Source organism: Equus asinus, chromosome 4, assembly GCF_041296235.1.
Source record: "Equus asinus isolate D_3611 breed Donkey chromosome 4, EquAss-T2T_v2, whole genome shotgun sequence".
Classification (NCBI taxonomy): domain Eukaryota; kingdom Metazoa; phylum Chordata; class Mammalia; order Perissodactyla; family Equidae; genus Equus; species Equus asinus.
In genome coordinates, this window is record NC_091793.1 from 7,483,838 (window position 1) to 7,511,447 (window position 27,610).

Sequence of the window (27,610 nt, forward strand, 5' to 3'; positions counted from 1 at the left end):
ACAGTGAGGCCCGGGCCGCCCAAGCGGAATGTGGGCACTTACCTGCTCCACCACAGGGCCGGCCCTGAATTGTACTTTTGGACCAACCTTTTGCCTGAACTTGGGAAGACGTGGGCCTGTTTGGATTATTCGTGAAGGTGATTAGTAATAACATCATGGACGGTAACATTTTCCGTTCGTTCATGGGTTTAGGACTGATCATGTTCTCTTCGTAGTATTCCTCTTCACCTATATGGAATGGTCTGCCTTTCTGTAGCATCTGTAAGCATTTGGAGGTGATTTTCCATCCTGGGAAGTTCACCTTCCGTAAACTCTTTCCGCCCCCAAAGCTTTATGACATCATTCTGGACCCCTTTTTGGATTTTTGATTTGAGGTGAATTTATAGCCATGACCCTGCATTAGAACGTACTATAACTTCCAGATTCACATCCTCATTGCTTTAGACTTCTGTGTAGCTTACATCATCTTCACCAGTGTAAGACTAATCACAGGCCCTCACCACACACTTGTGCCTAATCTTCTCTTTCACCCTCCGTCACCGCCCCTCTTTGCCTCTGGGAGCCCGCATACAAATGTTCAGTGCCACCTGTTGGTTAGTGCTTGCTTTTTCTTCTCCTTGTAAGTGAGATTCTATGGTATTTGAATTTCTCACTGGGGCTTGTTACACTTCCCCTAAAACCCTCACAGCCATTCTGGTGGTCACAAATGGCTGGATTGCATCATTTGTTCCGGCTGAGTGGTATGCCATTGTGTGGCTATAGCCCATCTTCCTTCTCCAATCATCCCTTGCTGGACACCAGGGTGCTTTCCAAGTCTTGGATATCAGGAGTAAGACTGTGGTGAACACAGCCATGCACATGTCTTTATGCGGTAGTCTTTCTGACTTTTTTGGATAAGCAAGCGGCAGATTAATAGCTGGGTCATACGGGACATGGATACTTAAATTTCTGAGGCAGTTCCACACCTTTGGCATCGTGGCTGCACCGGGTTACACTCCCACCAGCAGTGCAGGAGGCTTCCCTTCTCTCCACCTCCTCTCTGACACTTGTTATTTCCTGTCTGCTTCCTTCTAGCCATGCTGACCACAGTGAGCTGCCATGGCCTTGCAGTTTGGATTTGCATTTTCCTGAGACTTAATGATGGTGAACAAGTTTTCATGCACCTACTGGCCCTCTTTCTGTCTTCTTCGGAGAAATCTCTGCTTCCATCTTTTGACCAGGTTTTCATTGGCTTGTTTTTTTTCTTGTGGAGACGTGCGAGTTGATTGTATCTTTGGGCTTTTCACCCCTTGTCCGATGTGTGGTTTGCAAACATCCTCTCCCAATTGTTGTGGTGTCTCAGTATTCAGTTGATGGTTTCCTTGAGTGGGCAGAAGTGTGTGCATTTGATGTGGTCCCGTTTGTTTCTTGTTTCCTTTGTTGCCCTTGCCCAGTCAGACATGCTTCTTCCAAATAGGCGGCTCAGACAGATGGCAAAGAGCACTCTGCCTAGGTCTTCTCCTACAAGGTTCACGGTTTCAAGTCTGCCATTCAAGGCTTTAATCCATTTCAGGTGGTGTGTGTGCCAGGTGTAACATCATGGTGTACTCTCGTTGTGTTCCATGTGGCTGTGCAGGCTTCCCAGCACCGTTTATTGTAGAGACTCTCCTTTCTCCGCTGTCTCCACTTGGCTCCCTGGTCCAAAATGGGCTGTCCATGTAAGTTTGAGTTGGGCTCTGGGCTCTCAATTGTTTTGCATGGGTCTTCATGCCTGTCTTGGGGCCCAGACTGTGCCGTTTCGGTACCTAGCGCTTCGTCCTCTATGTTGAAATCAGAAATTGTGACACGTGCTGCTTTGTTCGTTTTCCTGAGGATTCCTTTGCCTAGTCAGGGTCTCGTGTTGCTGGCTAGAAACTTTAGGATTCTCTCTTCTTCTCTGTGGCAAATACTGCTGCAACTTTGACTGGGATTGCATGGAATCCAGAGATTCCTTACTGCGGTATGAACCTTTCAAGTGTGTTAATCCTTCCATTCCTAGATCCCTCGATATCTTTTTTTTTCTTGTGTCTTCTTGAGTTTCTTTCCCCAAAGGTTTGCTAGTTTTTGAATTAACATAGAATTCACCTGTTTTGCTAAGGTTATTCACAGAGATCCTATTCTTCGTAATGGCAAGCTCCTGTTTTTTTGTTTTTTTTTTCCTTAGCTTCAGTTTTTCTATTCTTTGCAACTTTTAATTGGTTTTGTTTTGGCACAAGTGCATTGCTGTGCTCACATCTGCTGGCAATGCTCCTGTATTTGCTGTGGAAGTCTGGCCCTGTCCAACGTCCCTTCCCATCTGCCTCTACTCTACCTCGGACGCCTGCACCAGAACAACTGAAGCAGTGGTGAGGAGGCCCAAACCGAGGATTCCACCCAGCCCATACTGGGCCACAGACCCAGAAGGTGCGGACCTCACCACTGCACCACCGGCCGGCCACTTACATGTTCAGTGGCAACGTGCAGTTGAGTGCAATGGGAGTTAAATATACTAGTGAGCCCAACTCTAGCACTGTGTAGATGAGGCTAGGTTGTTTTTCGGGTCCATTGTGATGTCAGAGGATTTGTCATAATTGTGTCTCTGAGGTCCAGCATGCTTCCTGGATACAGGTTTCAGAGCCTGCTTGGAGCAGTCTCATAACTCACCCTTCCCAGTTAGCCCATGCTTGACCTTCGCTGCCGTTTTTTGGCTTGTGAATTTCTCTGACTTTCAAACGTTCCGGCAGAGTCTGTCTAAAGACGGACATCATCTTTCATTGTGGATAATTCAGGTGTGATTTCTGTTCACCTTCCATTTTCTGGGTCCTCTTTTTCTTTTCCATAGTATACTCGTCATGGTCTTTCTCAGCTATCTCCCTTAGACATGCTTATCCGTCCGTTCTCCTTCATTCCAAGGGATTAGTTTGTATTTCTTTAATCGCTGTATGTTCTCTAGGGTGAGGTGTGAGTGCTTTCGTGACTCTTGGTTGTTGTCCTTGAATTTGCACCGGTCACTTGTAGGACTCTTGGCTACCCTAGCCTAGGTCAAACTAAGCACTGAGAACACGTGGTCATGTGGGTTGGTTTGACATCCTGAGATCAGAAACTCCAAATTCGAGGTGGTCCTGGCAACCCCCTTCACGGACACAATGTTTCCAAGACAACTTAGACAAATCGGATGAATTCCACTCTCCAGGAAAGATATTTTTCTGTCTCTTTTCCGGATTTGGGAAGTTTCGAACTTGACCCCTGATCCTTGAACGTTCCCCTAGATTCCGTCCAGATACGGGCTTACTTAATTTTTATAGGGTGTGCCATTTGTTTGCCCTACATCCTCTACCCTGGCCTGTTTATTTTTCTTGAAACACAACTGTAAAGTTCTAATTTTCGTGCAACTTCCTTACATATGGTGTCAAAACACATAATCAATAATCCTTCTACGGCAAGAGGTAGGGGGAGAGAATTTCGATGGAGGCAAACAGAGCACACTAGCCTGGGAGGGCAGCCTTCACGAAGGAACGAAGCCCTGTGGAAGAGGGTGCTTTTCAGCACCCTTGTAGAGCACTTCCAAACAAAGAGACATACCCCAAGCGTGACAGGGCTCCATTCCTTCAAGGCTTCCAAGACATCTCTTGGGACACATTACCATGTGCCCAGTGGGCCCACGTGACACCAGAGCTTCGGAAAAAGAGACTGACCTGCAAAGAATGCTATGGGCCTTGGAAAGGAGGCATCGATTCTTCTCTTCAATGTCCTCAAGACATCTTTCTTGACTTTGCATTATGCTTAAGGCACAAGGGCACTGTAGGTGTGATGAACGCCAAGTCCGGCCACTTGTTTCCAATGAAGTTGCAAGCTTGAATCAGCATGACCTCCCCATAGACTTGAATAGATGACAATGTTCTCCTCTCCGTGCCTGTCCCTCTATTCTCACTTGTGGCCTAGGGTTCCTTTCTTATCCCTTGCATCAGACTCTGTTTTATCTCTTCTAGTTTCTGTGCCTGCTTTCTGTTTGCCAAACGTGTTTCTGGGTATCTGTCCCTTTAATAGCCTAGCCTAGGCCAATCCTCAGACTGTAACCATGCGGCCACCCTGGGGGACATGTTCACCGTGATGTCATAAGTGACCTCAAAATTCGAAGTTGTCCTGACAACCTCCGTGCACACAGAGTTTCACAGCCATCTCAGACCAGTCTGACTCCTCACCCTGTCTAGGTAGGATAGTTTTCCTTTTTCTGCAATTGTTGTCAGTTTCTATCTTTCTCCTTGAACTTCGAAAGGGCTCCTACATTCTCTCTAGACACTGGTTTCACTCCTGTAAGATTATCCTGGGTTTTATCTCTTATATCTTGGGTAGATGGCAAAATGGGTGGACCTTACCCAGAAAAAGTCCTGGACTCCCTCACAAGTTGAAGTTGCCCAGGGAATGTTCTGATGCACAATGATGGTGTCATCTCGTGGCACTCTGCCAATTCCACCTTGGCAGGTCACAAGTTTTCCTTCCTTCTGCCTTTGGGAAGTGTACCAGATACTTCCATAGATTGTAATATTCTTATGGTTCCTTTTCTTGTGCGTATTGATATCGTATCCTCACAATTGCTGCTTATTTATGATCTCTGCCCGCACCATACCATGAAATCTATATTTCCTAACACTACTAATGTGATATGCACTCGTAATGTGAAACAGTGAGGCCCGGGCCGCCCAAGCGGAATGTGGGCACTTACCTGCTCCACCACAGGGCCGGCCCTGAATTGTACTTTTGGACCAACCTTTTGCCTGAACTTGGGAAGACGTGGGCCTGTTTGGATTATTCGTGAAGGTGATTAGTAATAACATCATGGACGGTAACATTTTCCGTTCGTTCATGGGTTTAGGACTGATCATGTTCTCTTCGTAGTATTCCTCTTCACCTATATGGAATGGTCTGCCTTTCTGTAGCATCTGTAAGCATTTGGAGGTGATTTTCCATCCTGGGAAGTTCACCTTCCGTAAACTCTTTCCGCCCCCAAAGCTTTATGACATCATTCTGGACCCCTTTTTGGATTTTTGATTTGAGGTGAATTTATAGCCATGACCCTGCATTAGAACGTACTATAACTTCCAGATTCACATCCTCATTGCTTTAGACTTCTGTGTAGCTTACATCATCTTCACCAGTGTAAGACTAATCACAGGCCCTCACCACACACTTGTGCCTAATCTTCTCTTTCACCCTCCGTCACCGCCCCTCTTTGCCTCTGGGAGCCCGCATACAAATGTTCAGTGCCACCTGTTGGTTAGTGCTTGCTTTTTCTTCTCCTTGTAAGTGAGATTCTATGGTATTTGAATTTCTCACTGGGGCTTGTTACACTTCCCCTAAAACCCTCACAGCCATTCTGGTGGTCACAAATGGCTGGATTGCATCATTTGTTCCGGCTGAGTGGTATGCCATTGTGTGGCTATAGCCCATCTTCCTTCTCCAATCATCCCTTGCTGGACACCAGGGTGCTTTCCAAGTCTTGGATATCAGGAGTAAGACTGTGGTGAACACAGCCATGCACATGTCTTTATGCGGTAGTCTTTCTGACTTTTTTGGATAAGCAAGCGGCAGATTAATAGCTGGGTCATACGGGACATGGATACTTAAATTTCTGAGGCAGTTCCACACCTTTGGCATCGTGGCTGCACCGGGTTACACTCCCACCAGCAGTGCAGGAGGCTTCCCTTCTCTCCACCTCCTCTCTGACACTTGTTATTTCCTGTCTGCTTCCTTCTAGCCATGCTGACCACAGTGAGCTGCCATGGCCTTGCAGTTTGGATTTGCATTTTCCTGAGACTTAATGATGGTGAACAAGTTTTCATGCACCTACTGGCCCTCTTTCTGTCTTCTTCGGAGAAATCTCTGCTTCCATCTTTTGACCAGGTTTTCATTGGCTTGTTTTTTTTCTTGTGGAGACGTGCGAGTTGATTGTATCTTTGGGCTTTTCACCCCTTGTCCGATGTGTGGTTTGCAAACATCCTCTCCCAATTGTTGTGGTGTCTCAGTATTCAGTTGATGGTTTCCTTGAGTGGGCAGAAGTGTGTGCATTTGATGTGGTCCCGTTTGTTTCTTGTTTCCTTTGTTGCCCTTGCCCAGTCAGACATGCTTCTTCCAAATAGGCGGCTCAGACAGATGGCAAAGAGCACTCTGCCTAGGTCTTCTCCTACAAGGTTCACGGTTTCAAGTCTGCCATTCAAGGCTTTAATCCATTTCAGGTGGTGTGTGTGCCAGGTGTAACATCATGGTGTACTCTCGTTGTGTTCCATGTGGCTGTGCAGGCTTCCCAGCACCGTTTATTGTAGAGACTCTCCTTTCTCCGCTGTCTCCACTTGGCTCCCTGGTCCAAAATGGGCTGTCCATGTAAGTTTGAGTTGGGCTCTGGGCTCTCAATTGTTTTGCATGGGTCTTCATGCCTGTCTTGGGGCCCAGACTGTGCCGTTTCGGTACCTAGCGCTTCGTCCTCTATGTTGAAATCAGAAATTGTGACACGTGCTGCTTTGTTCGTTTTCCTGAGGATTCCTTTGCCTAGTCAGGGTCTCGTGTTGCTGGCTAGAAACTTTAGGATTCTCTCTTCTTCTCTGTGGCAAATACTGCTGCAACTTTGACTGGGATTGCATGGAATCCAGAGATTCCTTACTGCGGTATGAACCTTTCAAGTGTGTTAATCCTTCCATTCCTAGATCCCTCGATATCTTTTTTTTTCTTGTGTCTTCTTGAGTTTCTTTCCCCAAAGGTTTGCTAGTTTTTGAATTAACATAGAATTCACCTGTTTTGCTAAGGTTATTCACAGAGATCCTATTCTTCGTAATGGCAAGCTCCTGTTTTTTTGTTTTTTTTTTCCTTAGCTTCAGTTTTTCTATTCTTTGCAACTTTTAATTGGTTTTGTTTTGGCACAAGTGCATTGCTGTGCTCACATCTGCTGGCAATGCTCCTGTATTTGCTGTGGAAGTCTGGCCCTGTCCAACGTCCCTTCCCATCTGCCTCTACTCTACCTCGGACGCCTGCACCAGAACAACTGAAGCAGTGGTGAGGAGGCCCAAACCGAGGATTCCACCCAGCCCATACTGGGCCACAGACCCAGAAGGTGCGGACCTCACCACTGCACCACCGGCCGGCCACTTACATGTTCAGTGGCAACGTGCAGTTGAGTGCAATGGGAGTTAAATATACTAGTGAGCCCAACTCTAGCACTGTGTAGATGAGGCTAGGTTGTTTTTCGGGTCCATTGTGATGTCAGAGGATTTGTCATAATTGTGTCTCTGAGGTCCAGCATGCTTCCTGGATACAGGTTTCAGAGCCTGCTTGGAGCAGTCTCATAACTCACCCTTCCCAGTTAGCCCATGCTTGACCTTCGCTGCCGTTTTTTGGCTTGTGAATTTCTCTGACTTTCAAACGTTCCGGCAGAGTCTGTCTAAAGACGGACATCATCTTTCATTGTGGATAATTCAGGTGTGATTTCTGTTCACCTTCCATTTTCTGGGTCCTCTTTTTCTTTTCCATAGTATACTCGTCATGGTCTTTCTCAGCTATCTCCCTTAGACATGCTTATCAGTCCGTTCTCCTTCATTCCAAGGGATTAGTTTGTATTTCTTTAATCGCTGTATGTTCTCTAGGGTGAGGTGTGAGTGCTTTCGTGACTCTTGGTTGTTGTCCTTGAATTTGCACCGGTCACTTGTAGGACTCTTGGCTACCCTAGCCTAGGTCAAACTAAGCACTGAGAACACGTGGTCATGTGGGTTGGTTTGACATCCTGAGATCAGAAACTCCAAATTCGAGGTGGTCCTGGCAACCCCCTTCACGGACACAATGTTTCCAAGACAACTTAGACAAATCGGATGAATTCCACTCTCCAGGAAAGATATTTTTCTGTCTCTTTTCCGGATTTGGGAAGTTTCGAACTTGACCCCTGATCCTTGAACGTTCCCCTAGATTCCGTCCAGATACGGGCTTACTTAATTTTTATAGGGTGTGCCATTTGTTTGCCCTACATCCTCTACCCTGGCCTGTTTATTTTTCTTGAAACACAACTGTAAAGTTCTAATTTTCGTGCAACTTCCTTACATATGGTGTCAAAACACATAATCAATAATCCTTCTACGGCAAGAGGTAGGGGGAGAGAATTTCGATGGAGGCAAACAGAGCACACTAGCCTGGGAGGGCAGCCTTCACGAAGGAACGAAGCCCTGTGGAAGAGGGTGCTTTTCAGCACCCTTGTAGAGCACTTCCAAACAAAGAGACATACCCCAAGCGTGACAGGGCTCCATTCCTTCAAGGCTTCCAAGACATCTCTTGGGACACATTACCATGTGCCCAGTGGGCCCACGTGACACCAGAGCTTCGGAAAAAGAGACTGACCTGCAAAGAATGCTATGGGCCTTGGAAAGGAGGCATCGATTCTTCTCTTCAATGTCCTCAAGACATCTTTCTTGACTTTGCATTATGCTTAAGGCACAAGGGCACTGTAGGTGTGATGAACGCCAAGTCCGGCCACTTGTTTCCAATGAAGTTGCAAGCTTGAATCAGCATGACCTCCCCATAGACTTGAATAGATGACAATGTTCTCCTCTCCGTGCCTGTCCCTCTATTCTCACTTGTGGCCTAGGGTTCCTTTCTTATCCCTTGCATCAGACTCTGTTTTATCTCTTCTAGTTTCTGTGCCTGCTTTCTGTTTGCCAAACGTGTTTCTGGGTATCTGTCCCTTTAATAGCCTAGCCTAGGCCAATCCTCAGACTGTAACCATGCGGCCACCCTGGGGGACATGTTCACCGTGATGTCATAAGCGACCTCAAAATTCGAAGTTGTCCTGACAACCTCCGTGCACACAGAGTTTCACAGCCATCTCAGACCAGTCTGACTCCTCACCCTGTCTAGGTAGGATAGTTTTCCTTTTTCTGCAATTGTTGTCAGTTTCTATCTTTCTCCTTGAACTTCGAAAGGGCTCCTACATTCTCTCTAGACACTGGTTTCACTCCTGTAAGATTATCCTGGGTTTTATCTCTTATATCTTGGGTAGATGGCAAAATGGGTGGACCTTACCCAGAAAAAGTCCTGGACTCCCTCACAAGTTGAAGTTGCCCAGGGAATGTTCTGATGCACAATGATGGTGTCATCTCGTGGCACTCTGCCAATTCCACCTTGGCAGGTCACAAGGTTTCCTTCCTTCTGCCTTTGGGAAGTGTACCAGATACTTCCATAGATTGTAATATTCTTATGGTTCCTTTTCTTGTGCGTATTGATAACGTATCCTCACAATTGCTGCTTATTTATGATCTCTGCCCGCACCATACCATGAAATCTATATTTCCTAACACTACTAATGTGATATGCACTCGTAATGTGAAACAGTGAGGCCCGGGCCGCCCAAGCGGAATGTGGGCACTTACCTGCTCCACCACAGGGCCGGCCCTGAATTGTACTTTTGGACCAACCTTTTGCCTGAACTTGGGAAGACGTGGGCCTGTTTGGATTATTCGTGAAGGTGATTAGTAATAACATCATGGACGGTAACATTTTCCGTTCGTTCATGGGTTTAGGACTGATCATGTTCTCTTCGTAGTATTCCTCTTCACCTATTTGGAATGGTCTGCCTTTCTGTAGCATCTGTAAGCATTTGGAGGTGATTTTCCATCCTTGGAAGTTCACCTTCCGTAAACTCTTTCCGCCCCCAAAGCTTTATGACATCATTCTGGACCCCTTTTTGGATTTTTGATTTGAGGTGAATTTATAGCCATGACCCTGCATTAGAACGTACTATAACTTCCAGATTCACATCCTCATTGCTTTAGACTTCTGTGTAGCTTACATCATCTTCACCAGTGTAAGACTAATCACAGGCCCTCACCACACACTTGTGCCTAATCTTCTCTTTCACCCTCCGTCACCGCCCCTCTTTGCCTCTGGGAGCCCGCATACAAATGTTCAGTGCCACCTGTTGGTTAGTGCTTGCTTTTTCTTCTCCTTGTAAGTGAGATTCTATGGTATTTGAATTTCTCCCTGGGGCTTGTTACACTTCCCCTAAAACCCTCACAGCCATTCTGGTGGTCACAAATGGCTGGCTTGCATCATTTGTTCCGGCTGAGTGGTATGCCATTTTGTGGCTATAGCCCATCTTCCTTCTCCAATCATCCCTTGCTGGACACCAGGGTGCTTTCCAAGTCTTGGATATCAGGAGTAAGACTGTGGTGAACACAGCCATGCACATGTCTTTATGCGGTAGTCTTTCTGACTCTTTTGGATAAACAAGCGGCAGATTAATAGCTGGGTCATACGGGACATGGATACTTAAATTTCTGAGGCAGTTCCACACCTTTGGCATCGTGGCTGCACTGGGTTACACACCCACCAGCAGTGCAGGAGGCTTCCCTTCTCTCCACCTCCTCTCTGACACTTGTTATTTCCTGTCTGCTTCCTTCTAGCCATGCTGACCACAGTGAGCTGCCATGGCCTTGCAGTTTGGATTTGCATTTTCCTGAGACTTAATGATGGTGAACAAGTTTTCATGCACCTACTGGCCCTCTTTCTGTCTTCTTCGGAGAAATCTCTGCTTCCATCTTTTGACCAGGTTTTCATTGGCTTGTTTTTTTTCTTGTGGAGACGTGCGAGTTGATTGTATCTTTGGGCTTTTCACCCCTTGTCCGATGTGTGGTTTGCAAACATCCTCTCCCAATTGTTGTGGTGTCTTAGTATTCAGTTGATGGTTTCCTTGAGTGGGCAGAAGTGTGTGCATTTGATGTGGTCCCGTTTGTTTCTTGTTTCCTTTGTTGCCCTTGCCCAGTCAGACATGCTTCTTCCAAATAGGCGGCTCAGACAGATGGCAAAGAGCACTCTGCCTAGGTCTTCTCCTACAAGGTTCACGGTTTCAAGTCTGCCATTCAAGGCTTTAATCCACTTCAGGTGGTGTGTGTGCCAGGTGTAACATCATGGTGTACTCTCGTTGTGTTCCATGTGGCTGTGCAGGCTTCCCAGCACCGTTTATTGTAGAGACTCTCCTTTCTCCGCTGTCTCCACTTGGCTCCCTGGTCCAAAATGGGCTGTCCATGTAAGTTTGAGTTGGGCTCTGGGCTCTCAATTGTTTTGCATGGGTCTTCATGCCTGTCTTGGGGCCCAGACTGTGCCGTTTCGGTACCTAGCGCTTCGTCCTCTATGTTGAAATCAGAAATTGTGACACGTGCTGCTTTGTTCGTTTTCCTGAGGATTCCTTTGCCTAGTCAGGGTCTCGTGTTGCTGGCTAGAAACTTTAGGATTCTCTCTTCTTCTCTGTGGCAAATACTGCTGCAACTTTGACTGGGATTGCATGGAATCCAGAGATTCCTTACTGCGGTATGAACCTTTCAAGTGTGTTAATCCTTCCATTCCTAGATCCCTCGATATCTTTTTTTTTCTTGTGTCTTCTTGAGTTTCTTTCCCCAAAGGTTTGCTAGTTTTTGAATTAACATAGAATTCACCTGTTTTGCTAAGGTTATTCACAGAGATCCTATTCTTCGTAATGGCAAGCTCCTGTTTTTTTGTTTTTTTTTTCCTTAGCTTCAGTTTTTCTATTCTTTGCAACTTTTAATTGGTTTTGTTTTGGCACAAGTGCATTGCTGTGCTCACATCTGCTGGCAATGCTCCTGTATTTGCTGTGGAAGTCTGGCCCTGTCCAACGTCCCTTCCCATCTGCCTCTACTCTACCTCGGACGCCTGCACCAGAACAACTGAAGCAGTGGTGAGGAGGCCCAAACCGAGGATTCCACCCAGCCCATACTGGGCCACAGACCCAGAAGGTGCGGACCTCACCACTGCACCACCGGCCGGCCACTTACATGTTCAGTGGCAACGTGCAGTTGAGTGCAATGGGAGTTAAATATACTAGTGAGCCCAACTCTAGCACTGTGTAGATGAGGCTAGGTTGTTTTTCGGGTCCATTGTGATGTCAGAGGATTTGTCATAATTGTGTCTCTGAGGTCCAGCATGCTTCCTGGATACAGGTTTCAGAGCCTGCTTGGAGCAGTCTCATAACTCACCCTTCCCAGTTAGCCCATGCTTGACCTTCGCTGCCGTTTTTTGGCTTGTGAATTTCTCTGACTTTCAAACGTTCCGGCAGAGTCTGTCTAAAGACGGACATCATCTTTCATTGTGGATAATTCAGGTGTGATTTCTGTTCACCTTCCATTTTCTGGGTCCTCTTTTTCTTTTCCATAGTATACTCGTCATGGTCTTTCTCAGCTATCTCCCTTAGACATGCTTATCAGTCCGTTCTCCTTCATTCCAAGGGATTAGTTTGTATTTCTTTAATCGCTGTATGTTCTCTAGGGTGAGGTGTGAGTGCTTTCGTGACTCTTGGTTGTTGTCCTTGAATTTGCACCGGTCACTTGTAGGACTCTTGGCTACCCTAGCCTAGGTCAAACTAAGCACTGAGAACACGTGGTCATGTGGGTTGGTTTGACATCCTGAGATCAGAAACTCCAAATTCGAGGTGGTCCTGGCAACCCCCTTCACGGACACAATGTTTCCAAGACAACTTAGACAAATCGGATGAATTCCACTCTCCAGGAAAGATATTTTTCTGTCTCTTTTCCGGATTTGGGAAGTTTCGAACTTGACCCCTGATCCTTGAACGTTCCCCTAGATTCCGTCCAGATACGGGCTTACTTAATTTTTATAGGGTGTGCCATTTGTTTGCCCTACATCCTCTACCCTGGCCTGTTTATTTTTCTTGAAACACAACTGTAAAGTTCTAATTTTCGTGCAACTTCCTTACATATGGTGTCAAAACACATAATCAATAATCCTTCTACGGCAAGAGGTAGGGGGAGAGAATTTCGATGGAGGCAAACAGAGCACACTAGCCTGGGAGGGCAGCCTTCACGAAGGAACGAAGCCCTGTGGAAGAGGGTGCTTTTCAGCACCCTTGTAGAGCACTTCCAAACAAAGAGACATACCCCAAGCATGACAGGGCTCCATTCCTTCAAGGCTTCCAAGACATCTCTTGGGACACATTACCATGTGCCCAGTGGGCCCACGTGACACCAGAGCTTCGGAAAAAGAGACTGACCTGCAAAGAATGCTATGGGCCTTGGAAAGGAGGCATCGATTCTTCTCTTCAATGTCCTCAAGACATCTTTCTTGACTTTGCATTATGCTTAAGGCACAAGGGCACTGTAGGTGTGATGAACGCCAAGTCCGGCCACTTGTTTCCAATGAAGTTGCAAGCTTGAATCAGCATGACCTCCCCATAGACTTGAATAGATGACAATGTTCTCCTCTCCGTGCCTGTCCCTCTATTCTCACTTGTGGCCTAGGGTTCCTTTCTTATCCCTTGCATCAGACTCTGTTTTATCTCTTCTAGTTTCTGTGCCTGCTTTCTGTTTGCCAAACGTGTTTCTGGGTATCTGTCCCTTTAATAGCCTAGCCTAGGCCAATCCTCAGACTGTAACCATGCGGCCACCCTGGGGGACATGTTCACCGTGATGTCATAAGCGACCTCAAAATTCGAAGTTGTCCTGACAACCTCCGTGCACACAGAGTTTCACAGCCATCTCAGACCAGTCTGACTCCTCACCCTGTCTAGGTAGGATAGTTTTCCTTTTTCTGCAATTGTTGTCAGTTTCTATCTTTCTCCTTGAACTTCGAAAGGGCTCCTACATTCTCTCTAGACACTGGTTTCACTCCTGTAAGATTATCCTGGGTTTTATCTCTTATATCTTGGGTAGATGGCAAAATGGGTGGACCTTACCCAGAAAAAGTCCTGGACTCCCTCACAAGTTGAAGTTGCCCAGGGAATGTTCTGATGCACAATGATGGTGTCATCTCGTGGCACTCTGCCAATTCCACCTTGGCAGGTCACAAGGTTTCCTTCCTTCTGCCTTTGGGAAGTGTACCAGATACTTCCATAGATTGTAATATTCTTATGGTTCCTTTTCTTGTGCGTATTGATAACGTATCCTCACAATTGCTGCTTATTTATGATCTCTGCCCGCACCATACCATGAAATCTATATTTCCTAACACTACTAATGTGATATGCACTCGTAATGTGAAACAGTGAGGCCCGGGCCGCCCAAGCGGAATGTGGGCACTTACCTGCTCCACCACAGGGCCGGCCCTGAATTGTACTTTTGGACCAACCTTTTGCCTGAACTTGGGAAGACGTGGGCCTGTTTGGATTATTCGTGAAGGTGATTAGTAATAACATCATGGACGGTAACATTTTCCGTTCGTTCATGGGTTTAGGACTGATCATGTTCTCTTCGTAGTATTCCTCTTCACCTATTTGGAATGGTCTGCCTTTCTGTAGCATCTGTAAGCATTTGGAGGTGATTTTCCATCCTTGGAAGTTCACCTTCCGTAAACTCTTTCCGCCCCCAAAGCTTTATGACATCATTCTGGACCCCTTTTTGGATTTTTGATTTGAGGTGAATTTATAGCCATGACCCTGCATTAGAACGTACTATAACTTCCAGATTCACATCCTCATTGCTTTAGACTTCTGTGTAGCTTACATCATCTTCACCAGTGTAAGACTAATCACAGGCCCTCACCACACACTTGTGCCTAATCTTCTCTTTCACCCTCCGTCACCGCCCCTCTTTGCCTCTGGGAGCCCGCATACAAATGTTCAGTGCCACCTGTTGGTTAGTGCTTGCTTTTTCTTCTCCTTGTAAGTGAGATTCTATGGTATTTGAATTTCTCCCTGGGGCTTGTTACACTTCCCCTAAAACCCTCACAGCCATTCTGGTGGTCACAAATGGCTGGCTTGCATCATTTGTTCCGGCTGAGTGGTATGCCATTTTGTGGCTATAGCCCATCTTCCTTCTCCAATCATCCCTTGCTGGACACCAGGGTGCTTTCCAAGTCTTGGATATCAGGAGTAAGACTGTGGTGAACACAGCCATGCACATGTCTTTATGCGGTAGTCTTTCTGACTCTTTTGGATAAACAAGCGGCAGATTAATAGCTGGGTCATACGGGACATGGATACTTAAATTTCTGAGGCAGTTCCACACCTTTGGCATCGTGGCTGCACTGGGTTACACACCCACCAGCAGTGCAGGAGGCTTCCCTTCTCTCCACCTCCTCTCTGACACTTGTTATTTCCTGTCTGCTTCCTTCTAGCCATGCTGACCACAGTGAGCTGCCATGGCCTTGCAGTTTGGATTTGCATTTTCCTGAGACTTAATGATGGTGAACAAGTTTTCATGCACCTACTGGCCCTCTTTCTGTCTTCTTCGGAGAAATCTCTGCTTCCATCTTTTGACCAGGTTTTCATTGGCTTGTTTTTTTTCTTGTGGAGACGTGCGAGTTGATTGTATCTTTGGGCTTTTCACCCCTTGTCCGATGTGTGGTTTGCAAACATCCTCTCCCAATTGTTGTGGTGTCTTAGTATTCAGTTGATGGTTTCCTTGAGTGGGCAGAAGTGTGTGCATTTGATGTGGTCCCGTTTGTTTCTTGTTTCCTTTGTTGCCCTTGCCCAGTCAGACATGCTTCTTCCAAATAGGCGGCTCAGACAGATGGCAAAGAGCACTCTGCCTAGGTCTTCTCCTACAAGGTTCACGGTTTCAAGTCTGCCATTCAAGGCTTTAATCCACTTCAGGTGGTGTGTGTGCCAGGTGTAACATCATGGTGTACTCTCGTTGTGTTCCATGTGGCTGTGCAGGCTTCCCAGCACCGTTTATTGTAGAGACTCTCCTTTCTCCGCTGTCTCCACTTGGCTCCCTGGTCCAAAATGGGCTGTCCATGTAAGTTTGAGTTGGGCTCTGGGCTCTCAATTGTTTTGCATGGGTCTTCATGCCTGTCTTGGGGCCCAGACTGTGCCGTTTCGGTACCTAGCGCTTCGTCCTCTATGTTGAAATCAGAAATTGTGACACGTGCTGCTTTGTTCGTTTTCCTGAGGATTCCTTTGCCTAGTCAGGGTCTCGTGTTGCTGGCTAGAAACTTTAGGATTCTCTCTTCTTCTCTGTGGCAAATACTGCTGCAACTTTGACTGGGATTGCATGGAATCCAGAGATTCCTTACTGCGGTATGAACCTTTCAAGTGTGTTAATCCTTCCATTCCTAGATCCCTCGATATCTTTTTTTTTCTTGTGTCTTCTTGAGTTTCTTTCCCCAAAGGTTTGCTAGTTTTTGAATTAACATAGAATTCACCTGTTTTGCTAAGGTTATTCACAGAGATCCTATTCTTCGTAATGGCAAGCTCCTGTTTTTTTGTTTTTTTTTTTCCTTAGCTTCAGTTTTTCTATTCTTTGCAACTTTTAATTGGTTTTGTTTTGGCACAAGTGCATTGCTGTGCTCACATCTGCTGGCAATGCTCCTGTATTTGCTGTGGAAGTCTGGCCCTGTCCAACGTCTCTTCCCATCTGCCTCTACTCTACCTCAGACGCCTGCACCAGAACAACTGAAGCAGTGGTGAGGAGGCCCAAACCGAGGATTCCACCCAGCCCATACTGGGCCACAGACCCAGAAGGTGCGGACCTCACCACTGCACCACCGGCCGGCCACTTACATGTTCAGTGGCAACGTGCAGTTGAGTGCAATGGGAGTTAAATATACTAGTGAGCCCAACTCTAGCACTGTGTAGATGAGGCTAGGTTGTTTTTCGGGTCCATTGTGATGTCAGAGGATTTGTCATAATTGTGTCTCTGAGGTCCAGCATGCTTCCTGGATACAGGTTTCAGAGCCTGCTTGGAGCAGTCTCATAACTCACCCTTCCCAGTTAGCCCATGCTTGACCTTCGCTGCCGTTTTTTGGCTTGTGAATTTCTCTGACTTTCAAACGTTCCAGCAGAGTCTGTCTAAAGACGGACATCATCTTTCATTGTGGATAATTCAGGTGTGATTTCTGTTCACCTTCCATTTTCTGGGTCCTCTTTTTCTTTTCCATAGTATACTCGTCATGGTCTTTCTCAGCTATCTCCCTTAGACATGCTTATCAGTCCGTTCTCCTTCATTCCAAGGGATTAGTTTGTATTTCTTTAATCGCTGTATGTTCTCTAGGGTGAGGTGTGAGTGCTTTCGTGACTCTTGGTTGTTGTCCTTGAATTTGCACCGGTCACTTGTAGGACTCTTGGCTATCCTAGCCTAGGTCAAACTAAGCACTGAGAAGACGTGGTCATGTGGGTTGGTTTGACATCCTGAGATCAGAAACTCCAAATTCGAGGTGGTCCTGGCAACCCCCTTCACGGACACAATGTTTCCAAGACAACTTAGACAAATCGGATGAATTCCACTCTCCAGGAAAGATATTTTTCTGTCTCTTTTCCGGATTTGGGAAGTTTCGAACTTGACCCCTGATCCTTGAACGTTCCCCTAGATTCCGTCCAGATACGGGCTTACTTAATTTTTATAGGGTGTGCCATTTGTTTGCCCTACATCCTCTACCCTGGCCTGTTTATTTTTCTTGAAACACAACTGTAAAGTTCTAATTTTCGTGCAACTTCCTTACATATGGTGTCAAAACACATAATCAATAATCCTTCTACGGCAAGAGGTAGGGGGAGAGAATTTCGATGGAGGCAAACAGAGCACACTAGCCTGGGAGGGCAGCCTTCACGAAGGAACGAAGCCCTGTGGAAGAGGGTGCTTTTCAGCACCCTTGTAGAGCACTTCCAAACAAAGAGACATACCCCAAGCGTGACAGGGCTCCATTCCTTCAAGGCTTCCAAGACATCTCTTGGGACACATTACCATGTGCCCAGTGGGCCCACGTGACACCAGAGCTTCGGAAAAAGAGACTGACCTTCAAAGAATGCTATGGGCCTTGGAAAGGAGGCATCGATTCTTCTCTTCAATGTCCTCAAGACATCTTTCTTGACTTTGCATTATGCTTAAGGCACAAGGGCACTGTAGGTGTGATGAACGCCAAGTCCGGCCACTTGTTTCCAATGAAGTTGCAAGCTTGAATCAGCATGACCTCCCCATAGACTTGAATAGATGACAATGTTCTCCTCTCCGTGCCTGTCCCTCTATTCTCACTTGTGGCCTAGGGTTCCTTTCTTATCCCTTGCATCAGACTCTGTTTTATCTCTTCTAGTTTCTGTGCCTGCTTTCTGTTTGCCAAACGTGTTTCTGGGTATCTGTCCCTTTAATAGCCTAGCCTAGGCCAATCCTCAGACTGTAACCATGCGGCCACCCTGGGGGACATGTTCACCGTGATGTCATAAGCGACCTCAAAATTCGAAGTTGTCCTGACAACCTCCGTGCACACAGAGTTTCACAGCCATCTCAGACCAGTCTGACTCCTCACCCTGTCTAGGTAGGATAGTTTTCCTTTTTCTGCAATTGTTGTCAGTTTCTATCTTTCTCCTTGAACTTCGAAAGGGCTCCTACATTCTCTCTAGACACTGGTTTCACTCCTGTAAGATTATCCTGGGTTTTATCTCTTATATCTTGGGTAGATGGCAAAATGGGTGGACCTTACCCAGAAAAAGTCCTGGACTCCCTCACAAGTTGAAGTTGCCCAGGGAATGTTCTGATGCACAATGATGGTGTCATCTCGTGGCACTCTGCCAATTCCACCTTGGCAGGTCACAAGATTTCCTTCCTTCTGCCTTTGGGAAGTGTACCAGATACTTCCATAGATTGTAATATTCTTATGGTTCCTTTTCTTGTGCGTATTGATAACGTATCCTCACAATTGCTGCTTATTTATGATCTCTGCCCGCACCATACCATGAAATCTATATTTCCTAACACTACTAATGTGATATGCACTCGTAATGTGAAACAGTGAGGCCCGGGCCGCCCAAGCGGAATGTGGGCACTTACCTGCTCCACCACAGGGCCGGCCCTGAATTGTACTTTTGGACCAACCTTTTGCCTGAACTTGGGAAGACGTGGGCCTGTTTGGATTATTCGTGAAGGTGATTAGTAATAACATCATGGACGGTAACATTTTCCGTTCGTTCATGGGTTTAGGACTGATCATGTTCTCTTCGTAGTATTCCTCTTCACCTATTTGGAATGGTCTGCCTTTCTGTAGCATCTGTAAGCATTTGGAGGTGATTGTCCATCCTTGGAAGTTCACCTTCTGTAAACTCTTTCCGCCCCCAAAGCTTTATGACATCATTCTGGACCCCTTTTTGGATTTTTGATTTGAGGTGAATTTATAGCCATGACCCTGCATTAGAACGTACTATAACTTCCAGATTCACATCCTCATTGCTTTAGACTTCTGTTTAGCTTACATCATCTTCACCAGTGTAAGACTAATCACAGGCCCTCACCACACACTTGTGCCTAATCTTCTCTTTCACCCTCCGTCACCGCCCCTCTTTGCCTCTGGGAGCCCGCATACAAATGTTCAGTGCCACCTGTTGGTTAGTGCTTGCTTTTTCTTATCCTTGTAAGTGAGATTCTATGGTATTTGAATTTCTCACTGGGGCTTGTTACACTTCCCCTAAAACCCTCACAGCCATTCTGGTGGTCACAAATGGCTGGATTGCATCATTTGTTCCGGCTGAGTGGTATGCCATTGTGTGGCTATAGCCCATCTTCCTTCTCCAATCATCCCTTGCTGGACACCAGGGTGCTTTCCAAGTCTTGGATATCAGGAGTAAGACTGTGGTGAACACAGCCATGCACATGTCTTTATGCGGTAGTCTTTCTGACTTTTTTGGATAAACAAGCGGCAGATTAATAGCTGGGTCATACGGGACATGGATACTTAAATTTCTGAGGCAGTTCCACACCTTTGGCATCGTGGCTGCACCGGGTTACACTCCCACCAGCAGTGCAGGAGGCTTCCCTTCTCTCCACCTCCTCTCTGACACTTGTTATTTCCTGTGTGCTTCCTTCTAGCCATGCTGACCACAGTGAGCTGCCATGGCCTTGCAGTTTGGATTTGCATTTTCCTGAGACTTAATGATGGTGAACAAGTTTTCATGCACCTACTGGCCCTCTTTCTGTCTTCTTCGGAGAAATCTCTGCTTCCATCTTTTGACCAGGTTTTCATTGGCTTGTTTTTTTTCTTGTGGAGACGTGCGAGTTGATTGTATCTTTGGGCTTTTCACCCCTTGTCCGATGTGTGGTTTGCAAACATCCTCTCCCAATTGTTGTGGTGTCTTAGTATTCAGTTGATGGTTTCCTTGAGTGGGCAGAAGTGTGTGCATTTGATGTGGTCCCGTTTGTTTCTTGTTTCCTTTGTTGCCCTTGCCCAGTCAGACATGCTTCTTCCCAATAGGCGGCTCAGACAGATGGCAAAGAGCACTCTGCCTAGGTCTTCTCCTACAAGGTTCACGGTTTCAAGTCTGCCATTCAAGGCTTTAATCCACTTCAGGTGGTGTGTGTGCCAGGTGTAACATCATGGTGTACTCTCGTTGTGTTCCATGTGGCTGTGCAGGCTTCCCAGCACCGTTTATTGTAGAGACTCTCCTTTCTCCGCTGTCTCCACTTGGCTCCCTGGTCCAAAATGGGCTGTCCATGTAAGTTTGAGTTGGGCTCTGGGCTCTCAATTGTTTTGCATGGGTCTTCATGCCTGTTTTGGGGCCCAGACTGTGCCGTTTCGGTACCTAGCGCTTCGTCCTCTATGTTGAAATCAGAAATTGTGACACGTGCTGCTTTGTTCGTTTTCCTGAGGATTCCTTTGCCTAGTCAGGGTCTCGTGTTGCTGGCTAGAAACTTTAGGATTCTCTCTTCTTCTCTGTGGCAAATACTGCTGCAACTTTGACTGGGATTGCATGGAATCCAGAGATTCCTTACTGCGGTATGAACCTTTCAAGTGTGTTAATCCTTCCATTCCTAGATCCCTCGATATCTTTTTTTTTCTTGTGTCTTCTTGAGTTTCTTTCCCCAAAGGTTTGCTAGTTTTTGAATTAACATAGAATTCACCTGTTTTGCTAAGGTTATTCACAGAGATCCTATTCTTCGTAATGGCAAGCTCCTGTTTTTTTGTTTTTTTTTTTCCTTAGCTTCAGTTTTTCTATTCTTTGCAACTTTTAATTGGTTTTGTTTTGGCACAAGTGCATTGCTGTGCTCACATCTGCTGGCAATGCTCCTGTATTTGCTGTGGAAGTCTGGCCCTGTCCAACGTCTCTTCCCATCTGCCTCTACTCTACCTCAGACGCCTGCACCAGAACAACTGAAGCAGTGGTGAGGAGGCCCAAACCGAGGATTCCACCCAGCCCATACTGGGCCACAGACCCAGAAGGTGCGGACCTCACCACTGCACCACCGGCCGGCCACTTACATGTTCAGTGGCAACGTGCAGTTGAGTGCAATGGGAGTTAAATATACTAGTGAGCCCAACTCTAGCACTGTGTAGATGAGGCTAGGTTGTTTTTCGGGTCCATTGTGATGTCAGAGGATTTGTCATAATTGTGTCTCTGAGGTCCAGCATGCTTCCTGGATACAGGTTTCAGAGCCTGCTTGGAGCAGTCTCATAACTCACCCTTCCCAGTTAGCCCATGCTTGACCTTCGCTGCCGTTTTTTGGCTTGTGAATTTCTCTGACTTTCAAACGTTCCAGCAGAGTCTGTCTAAAGACGGACATCATCTTTCATTGTGGATAATTCAGGTGTGATTTCTGTTCACCTTCCATTTTCTGGGTCCTCTTTTTCTTTTCCATAGTATACTCGTCATGGTCTTTCTCAGCTATCTCCCTTAGACATGCTTATCAGTCCGTTCTCCTTCATTCCAAGGGATTAGTTTGTATTTCTTTAATCGCTGTATGTTCTCTAGGGTGAGGTGTGAGTGCTTTCGTGACTCTTGGTTGTTGTCCTTGAATTTGCACCGGTCACTTGTAGGACTCTTGGCTATCCTAGCCTAGGTCAAACTAAGCACTGAGAAGACGTGGTCATGTGGGTTGGTTTGACATCCTGAGATCAGAAACTCCAAATTCGAGGTGGTCCTGGCAACCCCCTTCACGGACACAATGTTTCCAAGACAACTTAGACAAATCGGATGAATTCCACTCTCCAGGAAAGATATTTTTCTGTCTCTTTTCCGGATTTGGGAAGTTTCGAACTTGACCCCTGATCCTTGAACGTTCCCCTAGATTCCATCCAGATACGGGCTTACTTAATTTTTATAGGGTGTGCCATTTGTTTGCCCTACATCCTCTACCCTGGCCTGTTTATTTTTCTTGAAACACAACTGTAAAGTTCTAATTTTCGTGCAACTTCCTTACATATGGTGTCAAAACACATAATCAATAATCCTTCTACGGCAAGAGGTAGGGGGAGAGAATTTCGATGGAGGCAAACAGAGCACACTAGCCTGGGAGGGCAGCCTTCACGAAGGAACGAAGCCCTGTGGAAGAGGGTGCTTTTCAGCACCCTTGTAGAGCACTTCCAAACAAAGAGACATACCCCAAGCGTGACAGGGCTCCATTCCTTCAAGGCTTCCAAGACATCTCTTGGGACACATTACCATGTGCCCAGTGGGCCCACGTGACACCAGAGCTTCGGAAAAAGAGACTGACCTGCAAAGAATGCTATGGGCCTTGGAAAGGAGGCATCGATTCTTCTCTTCAATGTCCTCAAGACATCTTTCTTGACTTTGCATTATGCTTAAGGCACAAGGGCACTGTAGGTGTGATGAACGCCAAGTCCGGCCACTTGTTTCCAATGAAGTTGCAAGCTTGAATCAGCATGACCTCCCCATAGACTTGAATAGATGACAATGTTCTCCTCTCCGTGCCTGTCCCTCTATTCTCACTTGTGGCCTAGGGTTCCTTTCTTATCCCTTGCATCAGACTCTGTTTTATCTCTTCTAGTTTCTGTGCCTGCTTTCTGTTTGCCAAACGTGTTTCTGGGTATCTGTCCCTTTAATAGCCTAGCCTAGGCCAATCCTCAGACTGTAACCATGCGGCCACCCTGGGGGACATGTTCACCGTGATGTCATAAGCGACCTCAAAATTCGAAGTTGTCCTGACAACCTCCGTGCACACAGAGTTTCACAGCCATCTCAGACCAGTCTGACTCCTCACCCTGTCTAGGTAGGATAGTTTTCCTTTTTCTGCAATTGTTGTCAGTTTCTATCTTTCTCCTTGAACTTCGAAAGGGCTCCTACATTCTCTCTAGACACTGGTTTCACTCCTGTAAGATTATCCTGGGTTTTATCTCTTATATCTTGGGTAGATGGCAAAATGGGTGGACCTTACCCAGAAAAAGTCCTGGACTCCCTCACAAGTTGAAGTTGCCCAGGGAATGTTCTGATGCACAATGATGGTGTCATCTCGTGGCACTCTGCCAATTCCACCTTGGCAGGTCACAAGTTTTCCTTCCTTCTGCCTTTGGGAAGTGTACCAGATACTTCCATAGATTGTAATATTCTTATGGTTCCTTTTCTTGTGCGTATTGATAACGTATCCTCACAATTGCTGCTTATTTATGATCTCTGCCCGCACCATACCATGAAATCTATATTTCCTAACACTACTAATGTGATATGCACTCGTAATGTGAAACAGTGAGGCCCGGGCCGCCCAAGCGGAATGTGGGCACTTACCTGCTCCACCACAGGGCCGGCCCTGAATTGTACTTTTGGACCAACCTTTTGCCTGAACTTGGGAAGACGTGGGCCTGTTTGGATTATTCGTGAAGGTGATTAGTAATAACATCATGGACGGTAACATTTTCCGTTCGTTCATGGGTTTAGGACTGATCATGTTCTCTTCGTAGTATTCCTCTTCACCTATTTGGAATGGTCTGCCTTTCTGTAGCATCTGTAAGCATTTGGAGGTGATTTTCCATCCTTGGAAGTTCACCTTCTGTAAACTCTTTCCGCCCCCAAAGCTTTATGACATCATTCTGGACCCCTTTTTGGATTTTTGATTTGAGGTGAATTTATAGCCATGACCCTGCATTAGAACGTACTATAACTTCCAGATTCACATCCTCATTGCTTTAGACTTCTGTGTAGCTTACATCATCTTCACCAGTGTAAGACTAATCACAGGCCCTCACCACACACTTGTGCCTAATCTTCTCTTTCACCCTCCGTCACCGCCCCTCTTTGCCTCTGGGAGCCCGCATACAAATGTTCAGTGCCACCTGTTGGTTAGTGCTTGCTTTTTCTTCTCCTTGTAAGTGAGATTCTATGGTATTTGAATTTCTCACTGGGGCTTGTTACACTTCCCCTAAAACCCTCACAGCCATTCTGGTGGTCACAAATGGCTGGATTGCATCATTTGTTCCGGCTGAGTGGTATGCCATTTTGTGGCTATAGCCCATCTTCCTTCTCCAATCATCCCTTGCTGGACACCAGGGTGCTTTCCAAGTCTTGGATATCAGGAGTAAGACTGTGGTGAACACAGCCATGCACATGTCTTTATGCGGTAGTCTTTCTGACTTTTTGGATAAGCAAGCGGCAGATTAATAGCTGGGTCATACGGGACATGGATACTTAAATTTCTGAGGCAGTTCCACACCTTTGGCATCGTGGCTGCACCGGGTTACACTCCCACCAGCAGTGCAGGAGGCTTCCCTTCTCTCCACCTCCTCTCTGACACTTGTTATTTCCTGTCTGCTTCCTTCTAGCCATGCTGACCACAGTGAGCTGCCATGGCCTTGCAGTTTGGATTTGCATTTTCCTGAGACTTAATGATGGTGAACAAGTTTTCATGCACCTACTGGCCCTCTTTCTGTCTTCTTCGGAGAAATCTCTGCTTCCATCTTTTGACCAGGTTTTCATTGGCTTGTTTTTTTTCTTGTGGAGACGTGCGAGTTGATTGTATCTTTGGGCTTTTCACCCCTTGTCCGATGTGTGGTTTGCAAACATCCTCTCCCAATTGTTGTGGTGTCTTAGTATTCAGTTGATGGTTTCCTTGAGTGGGCAGAAGTGTGTGCATTTGATGTGGTCCCGTTTGTTTCTTGTTTCCTTTGTTGCCCTTGCCCAGTCAGACATGCTTCTTCCCAATAGGCGGCTCAGACAGATGGCAAAGAGCACTCTGCCTAGGTCTTCTCCTACAAGGTTCACGGTTTCAAGTCTGCCATTCAAGGCTTTAATCCACTTCAGGTGGTGTGTGTGCCAGGTGTAACATCATGGTGTACTCTCGTTGTGTTCCATGTGGCTGTGCAGGCTTCCCAGCACCGTTTATTGTAGAGACTCTCCTTTCTCCGCTGTCTCCACTTGGCTCCCTGGTCCAAAATGGGCTGTCCATGTAAGTTTGAGTTGGGCTCTGGGCTCTCAATTGTTTTGCATGGGTCTTCATGCCTGTCTTGGGGCCCAGACTGTGCCGTTTCGGTACCTAGCGCTTCGTCCTCTATGTTGAAATCAGAAATTGTGACACGTGCTGCTTTGTTCGTTTTCCTGAGGATTCCTTTGCCTAGTCAGGGTCTCGTGTTGCTGGCTAGAAACTTTAGGATTCTCTCTTCTTCTCTGTGGCAAATACTGCTGCAACTTTGACTGGGATTGCATGGAATCCAGAGATTCCTTACTGCGGTATGAACCTTTCAAGTGTGTTAATCCTTCCATTCCTAGATCCCTCGATATCTTTTTTTTTCTTGTGTCTTCTTGAGTTTCTTTCCCCAAAGGTTTGCTAGTTTTTGAATTAACATAGAATTCACCTGTTTTGCTAAGGTTATTCACAGAGATCCTATTCTTCGTAATGGCAAGCTCCTGTTTTTTTTTTTTTTTTTCCTTAGCTTCAGTTTTTCTATTCTTTGCAACTTTTAATTGGTTTTGTTTTGGCACAAGTGCATTGCTGTGCTCACATCTGCTGGCAATGCTCCTGTATTTGCTGTGGAAGTCTGGCCCTGTCCAACGTCCCTTCCCATCTGCCTCTACTCTACCTCGGACGCCTGCACCAGAACAACTGAAGCAGTGGTGAGGAGGCCCAAACCGAGGATTCCACCCAGCCCATACTGGGCCACAGACCCAGAAGGTGCGGACCTCACCACTGCACCACCGGCCGGCCACTTACATGTTCAGTGGCAACGTGCAGTTGAGTGCAATGGGAGTTAAATATACTAGTGAGCCCAACTCTAGCACTGTGTAGATGAGGCTAGGTTGTTTTTCGGGTCCATTGTGATGTCAGAGGATTTGTCATAATTGTGTCTCTGAGGTCCAGCATGCTTCCTGGATACAGGTTTCAGAGCCTGCTTGGAGCAGTCACATAACTCACCCTTCCCACGTAGCCCATGCTTGACCTTCGCTGCCGTTTTTTGGCTTGTGAATTTCTCTGACTTTCAAACGTTCCAGCAGAGTCTGTCTAAAGACGGACATCATCTTTCATTGTGGATAATTCAGGTGTGATTTCTGTTCACCTTCCATTTTCTGGGTCCTCTTTTTCTTTTCCATAGTATACTCGTCATGGTCTTTCTCAGCTATCTCCCTTAGACATGCTTATCAGTCCGTTCTCCTTCATACCAAGGGATTAGTTTGTATTTCTTTAATCGCTGTATGTTCTCTAGGGTGAGGTGTGAGTGCTTTCGTGACTCTTGGTTGTTGTCCTTGAATTTGCACCGGTCACTTGTAGGACTCTTGGCTACCCTAGCCAAGGTCAAACTAAGCACTGAGAACACGTGGTCATGTGGGTTGGTTTGACATCCTGAGATCAGAAACTCCAAATTCGAGGTGGTCCTGGCAACCCCCTTCACGGACACAATGTTTCCAAGACAACTTAGACAAATCGGATGAATTCCACTCTCCAGGAAAGATATTTTTCTGTCTCTTTTCCGGATTTGGGAAGTTTCGAACTTGACCCCTGATCCTTGAACGTTCCCCTAGATTCCATCCAGATACGGGCTTACTTAATTTTTATAGGGTGTGCCATTTGTTTGCCCTACATCCTCTACCCTGGCCTGTTTATTTTTCTTGAAACACAACTGTAAAGTTCTAATTTTCGTGCAACTTCCTTACATATGGTGTCAAAACACATAATCAATAATCCTTCTACGGCAAGAGGTAGGGGGAGAGAATTTCGATGGAGGCAAACAGAGCACACTAGCCTGGGAGGGCAGCCTTCACGAAGGAACGAAGCCCTGTGGAAGAGGGTGCTTTTCAGCACCCTTGTAGAGCACTTCCAAACAAAGAGACATACCCCAAGCGTGACAGGGCTCCATTCCTTCAAGGCTTCCAAGACATCTCTTGGGACACATTACCATGTGCCCAGTGGGCCCACGTGACACCAGAGCTTCGGAAAAAGAGACTGACCTTCAAAGAATGCTATGGGCCTTGGAAAGGAGGCATCGATTCTTCTCTTCAATGTCCTCAAGACATCTTTCTTGACTTTGCATTATGCTTAAGGCACAAGGGCACTGTAGGTGTGATGAACGCCAAGTCCGGCCACTTGTTTCCAATGAAGTTGCAAGCTTGAATCAGCATGACCTCCCCATAGACTTGAATAGATGACAATGTTCTCCTCTCCGTGCCTGTCCCTCTATTCTCACTTGTGGCCTAGGGTTCCTTTCTTATCCCTTGCATCAGACTCTGTTTTATCTCTTCTAGTTTCTGTGCCTGCTTTCTGTTTGCCAAACGTGTTTCTGGGTATCTGTCCCTTTAATAGCCTAGCGTAGGCCAATCCTCAGACTGTAACCATGCGGCCACCCTGGGGGACATGTTCACCGTGATGTCATAAGCGACCTCAAAATTCGAAGTTGTCCTGACAACCTCCGTGCACACAGAGTTTCACAGCCATCTCAGACCAGTCTGACTCCTCACCCTGTCTAGGTAGGATAGTTT